The sequence below is a fragment of the Budorcas taxicolor genome, chromosome 7 (genome assembly GCF_023091745.1).
Source record: "Budorcas taxicolor isolate Tak-1 chromosome 7, Takin1.1, whole genome shotgun sequence".
NCBI lineage: Eukaryota > Metazoa > Chordata > Mammalia > Artiodactyla > Bovidae > Budorcas > Budorcas taxicolor.
In genome coordinates, this window is record NC_068916.1 from 42721708 (window position 1) to 42727777 (window position 6070).

The window sequence follows — 6070 nt, forward strand, 5'->3', positions numbered from 1 at the left end:
TGGGGCGCAGGCAGGAGCCAGGAGGGATCTGCGAAGCCTGGGAAGAGAAGGAGGGGTCGGGAGCGGCAGGCCCCCCTGCACCCGGGGGCTGGAAGCCAGGCTTGTGGCACCTGCCTGGGGAGCCCTGTGGGGGCCAGCGGGGTGACGAGGCGCTGCGGCCCAGCACGGGGGCGGGGGTTGGGGTTCCTTCCACCCTCCCCGAAGGAATCACGCTTAACTTCCAAGCACCGAAGCCAGGCCTGGGAGGTGGGGGCGGCGCTGACTCCAGGGAAGCCCCCAGGGGACAGCAGCGCCACTCTTGCCCTGACCCCTGTATTGAGGATCTCAAAAGCGCTTTCTAAAGGGGTCCGCTCTCAGTGCACAGAGAAGACACCCCTGGGCACCCGGCAGACCCCTGGGTGTCCCAGCTCCGCCCCCCTCAAGCTCCCACCCACCTGTGGCTTCTCCCGGGTTGAGGGTCCGGGCATCCGGGGTGGGGGAAGGGAGAGGAGGTGAGTCTGGGGGCTGAAGGCGCGGCAAGCCGACCCCTCCCCTCCTCACCACCCTCCCTCCCGCCCCCGCGGGACTCGGCCGGGGGCGGGGGTTGGGGTGCGGGTAGGGGGTCCTAGCAGCCCCCGTGGAGCGTAGAGAGACCCGAACTCACCTTCTCGGGGGCGGGGGCCGAAGCTGGCTGGCCGGCGGGTATGCCGGGGTCTCGGCGCGAGGGCTGGGGGCGCGGGAACGCGGGGACGCGGGCGCAGCCTCTGTCGGGCGGCGGCGGCAGCGCAGTCGGACTCATTCACCGGCGGGAAACCGCCCAGCCGGCCGCCGCGCCGCCGTATTCCTCCTAGTACGGCGGCCTTCCGCCCCCGCCTCGCCCGCCCCAGGACCGTCTGCGCCGTCTGCGCAGCGCCCCCCGCCCCGCCGCGGCGCCCACACCGGGGAGCCTCGCCGCGACTCCCAGGACTGAGCGGGGAGAGAGGCAGGTGGTCGCTTGGCTGGCGCCCCTGAAAACCCCAGGCTCCTGCCGCAGGTGGTCTGCTGGCCTTTTCTCTAGTGAGCATTTTTCCAGACTTACGATGACGAGTAAAAGAATAGCAGTAATAATAACCGCAGTTGAATTTATTATTGGGCACTTTCTCGGTGCCAGGCTCTTAACATTCTCGCCCCAACTCACTGTCACAAGCACCAGTGGATATGTCCATGACCGTCTCCAGTTTGCAGATGAGGAAGGTGAAGGTTTCCTTCTAGAAATACGGAACTAGCCTCTGACGCTCGGTCCTCTCAGTGCAGCCATCCAAGGAGCCGGCCAGGGTGCTGCTCCTTTATTTCATGGAGAGAGGTTTGTTGAGCACCTACTGGACGCTGGGGACAGTGCTGTGGCTTGGATGCAGCTGTCAACTTTGTGATGTGTCCCAGGGGGAAGGAGGACAGGAGGACACCAGTACAGAAATACACAGGTAAATAGTAACTGTAGGCTTGATGGTTCCCGTGACAAAATGTAACAGGGAAAATGTGATTTGGGATGAGAGGATAGTCCCCCATGCACTTTGCAGGTGGGGAAACTGTCAAGGGCAAGACCAGGAGACCCAGGCATGGCAGCCCCGAATCCACGGGCATCCCTCAGGATCCCACATGCCACCCTGTCATCTGCCAGCCCCAGCCCCCTACTTGCTCACAGCTTCCTCCCTCCCAGCCTCAGTTTCCCCTCTGCAACACAAGGCCAACTGACCAGTCCCCAGTCCAGCAAGATAACCTATTGCCAGGACTGACACACAGCAGGGAATGCCTGGACCTTATTAAATTAGGATATCCCAGGAGCCACCCATGTTCCAGACATGTCCCAATCATCATTGCTGGAGCTGGATAGGGGTTAGTCTGGAGTAGCCACTGGTTCAACAGCATGAGGGGGACAGGGGCAGGCTGAGCTTGAGTTGGATGGAGCCCCTCCAGCTCTTCCATCTGACCTTGGAGTGAGGTGGGGCTCAGAGTATCATTGTCCAGATGGGGTAAGTGAGGCTCCCTCAAGAGTCTTTTCTCAACTTTGCTCACCTAGCAAACATCCAGCCCGCTAACGTTTGTTCTAGGGGCAGTGCTGGTGTGGCAACATAGGCTGACAAAGGAGGCAGGTACCAATGAATGCATCACCTCACTGCCGCCTCCAGGAAGCCTCCCCTGCCTGACCCACATCGCAGCCAGACAGAGCTCACGGAACCCCAGCTTCAGCTTTCATGAGGAGCACGGTTACTCCGAGAAGTTATTCCATTAATGTACATCGCCCCTGCTGGGCCTGGAGCCCAGGAGGAAAGTGGTGGTGGTCTTACTCCTGCAGGCCCCCAGGATGAGTGAGCGCTACAGTAAGAAGAGCAATGCCGAGCACAGTGAGGCACCTTCCTCCACTGTCCGCACCAGCACAGGGGCCCAGGACAGCAAGCTGACTGGCTCAGGTGTCCCGCTGACAGGCTGACCTGGTACTGTGGTTTCACTCTCCACATGCCCTTGCCACGCTGGGATGGGGTCTGTCCTCCCAGCTGGGTTGGGGAGGAGGCGGCAGTGAGTTTATTCAGTAGCCCCCACCCCCCACCCAGTGCCTTCTGCCAGCAGCCTCTTGGCTCCATCTTGTCCCCATAGCACAACTCTTACTTGGGACTCTTACCACCTCTGTGCTTAAAAGGCCCCAGGCAGCTCTCCCTGGCACCAGGCTGCGCCCAGCTGTGTCCCCGACTCCACTGCCATCTGACCTCCCTTCCAACCTCTGGCCATCCTTCTGTCCCTCAAATAAGCTGTATTCTACACACCTGGGGCCTTTGCACATGCCATCCCTTCAGCCCAGATCTCTCTCCTCCTCATTCAGGGTCTCCCTACTCATCCTCCAGAAACCCCACAAAGAAACCCACTTGGATTTCTAAGGACCCACAAGTTCCGAGGTGCATTCCTTCCCACAGCTGTCATCATACACCTAGTGGTGACCTGCTGATGAATGGGTTTTGGCAAACTCCACAAGAGTGAGTCTGTCTTGGTGATGTTGCATCTCCATTATCCACCAGGGGATATCCACCAGGGTCTTGGTCAATAAGAGGAGGTCATGAAGGAAGATTAAAGGATATGAGGATGGGGGTGTGGGTGGCACGGACCAATGAGTGAAATGAACGAGGTATGGGCGGTTAGAGGGATGGATGTGATGGTTACGTGGATGGACTGATAAACAATGGCTGGAAAAGTGGGTGAGTGAACAGATGGATAGATGGATGAATGAGTAGATGGATGGGCATAGAGGTAGGTGAGTGGATGGATGGATAGATGGATGATGGATAGGTGAATGGATGATGGATGGATGGATGAATGGGAAGGTGAATGGATGGATGGATAAATGGATAATGGATGGATGAATGAATGGGAGAGTGAATGAATGGATGATGGATGGATGGATGAATGGGAGAGTGAATGATGGATTCTTGCTCTGCCTTATGATCGCTTCCACCCTACTTATAGGCAGATCAGAGTGGCTTTTACTTCCCCACACCCTTACCAGATCCCCCCAGGCCTGGAGCAGGGCCTGCTGACAGCAAAGAAAGCAAAGCCCCTCCCCAGAACCAGAACCTGGGCAGAGATGTGACACCAGCCAGTGGTGAGACTGGTACCCCCTTGGGAGGGAAGGTTCCATGTTTGTGGGAGGGTTGTGAGGAGGGTCCTGGGGAGAGATGGGGGTCTCCCTGGGCAGGAGACATCATGTGAGGAAAGGTCAAGGGCAGAGTCAAGAGTGAGCGCAGGAAGCTGGGCGTGTGGTAAAAGTAGGTGCTTTCAAGTTGATAAAGGGGCTAGAGTGAGAACCAGGTGCTTCTCAAGAAATGAGGATGAGAAACATTGGGAGACTGAGAAGCCAGGCCATCCTTCAGGACAAGTCAGGAACAATTTGGAGAAGAAAACAAGCTGTGTTTTGCCAGATATCTGGAGTATCTTGAGTCCACAGGTTTGTAGCATTTCGGAGATAAATTCAGGTGTTTCCAAAGAGAGGGGTGGATATTTAACAGAGAAGTTGGTGTGTGCTTTCTCTTGCGATAAAATTGAGGGTCCGGGAAATGTCAGGGGACTCTGCCCCCAACTCTCTCCCCATAGCAGGGGCACACCAGGGCCTGGCTCTCTCCTCCCCAGCCCTGGGGTGCCAAATCTGGTGCTACCCTGGCTTCCCTGGACCCCAGACCCCCACCTCTAGAGGACCCCCACCCCAAGAGGACCCCCACCTCAAGAGGGCCCCCACCATGAGATGACACCTACTCAGAGAGGGTCCCCACCCTGAGGAGACCCTGACCCCAAAATGGCCCCCACCCTGAGAGGACGCCAACCCTGAGATGACACACAGAGAGGACCCCCACCCTGAGAGGACCCCAGCCCCAAGAGGACCCCTGCCCCAAGATGACATCTACCCAGAGAGGGTCCCCACCCCGAGAAGCCTCGTAGATCACAGGAGGGCTCACACACCACACGGTCATTCCCAGGTTTAATTACAAACAGATTCCAAGCGTCCAGTCCAGGCTGACAGCTGGGAGGGAGGGGCCTCACAACAACCCCTTCCTGGGTCAGTGGTCATGGAGTTGACAGATGACCCCATCACCCAAGACTTTCACCCACTTCAACACCCTCATCTGCCCTGGTCTGAGGACCCACAGTGCTTCAATTCTACCCCCAAAAGACAACTATGCACCGATTTTTCAAGTGGAAGATCTGAGCCTGGCGGGTACGGGAGCCCATCTGCATGCCAGGGAGCTGGGGGCCTGCATTCCCCAGGAGGCGAACTGATGACCCTCCAGGAAGGAAAATGGTGCCCCTCGGCCTCATCGGGGACCTGGGCCAGGCTTCAAGGCGGATGGCTGCTTTTCGATATATTTTCTTTAAAGGCGAGAAAAGGTTCTGTCTTTGGTACGTACATCTTCACTCCAGGTGAAGGTGGCAGCAGGTGGGGGTGAGAGAGAGGGGTCATGCACCCCGTGTCCTGACCAGGTTGACCCATCCCAGCCCCAGGACCAGCTAGAGAAGGAAGACGCCAGAGACCCAGGTGAAGGAGAGACAGCGGCGGTTCCAGCCTGACCAGGGTCCAGAGAAAGGCTGAAGGGCCCCTAAGGCCACAACAGGAGCATCTGGGGAGCAGGGACAGAAGCCACAGGCTGAGAACCATCACCTGGGGAAGAAAGTGAAGCAGAGGTCAAGGTCAGCAGAGACAGCAACAGGAAACCTGGGTTCAGGTGTCATAGACCTCAGTTACAAGGTAACAAAGTGACCCAGTGACAAGCCTCAGGTGGAGGGCCAGGGTTCAAGTCCCGGCTCCTCCATGGTCTTGCCCCGTAACCTCTCTGTGACACTGCTTCTTCCACAAAATGAGAAGATTGTTAACAGTGCCTGTTTGGGAGTTGCGTGGGAGTCAGTACAGATGTGGGGAGGGTCTGAGCATGGGGCCAGGACACAGCAACTTCTGCATTGGCAGCGATTATTACTCCCATTGGTGTTATTTCTCAGGTCACAAACAATTCAGGGTGTAGAAAGCAAACAGGTCGGACCCTGGCACGTGCACATACACAGTCCGTGGCACTGCACATCATTTCAGATGATCCACAGGACCGCCTCCATCCCTGGAGCCCTTCCCCAGGCTGGGAACCCTGTCTCTGCCTACAGCTGGGCCTGGCTGAGGGCAGGGAGCAGGCCAGCGCTGACGGGGGGAGGAAGCAGGAAGAGACTGTTGTCATGGGGACGGGAGAGCAGCCCAACCTGGCCCAGAAGGCCTCTCAGCCTTTGGGGAAATTCCACGGCCTGTTTCCCTCCATGAGCTGAGCCCCCAGCTCCCAGCTTCCTGCCCCCTACCCTTGTTCCAGAGCCTGCCTCTGCCTCCTCCCACAGACTGCCCTGGTACCTCGACCCCTCTGCACCCCAGTTCAGCTGCCTCTTCCCAGCTTAGACAGGCCCCCATCTCACCCCAGACCCCCCACCAGAGGCTCTAGAACCATGGGACCTGTCTGTCCTCCCCCACTCAAGACATCTGAGGCTCCAGAACTGATGACCCAGGTGGACCTTCTCACCCACCTGCCTTGCCTCGAATGCT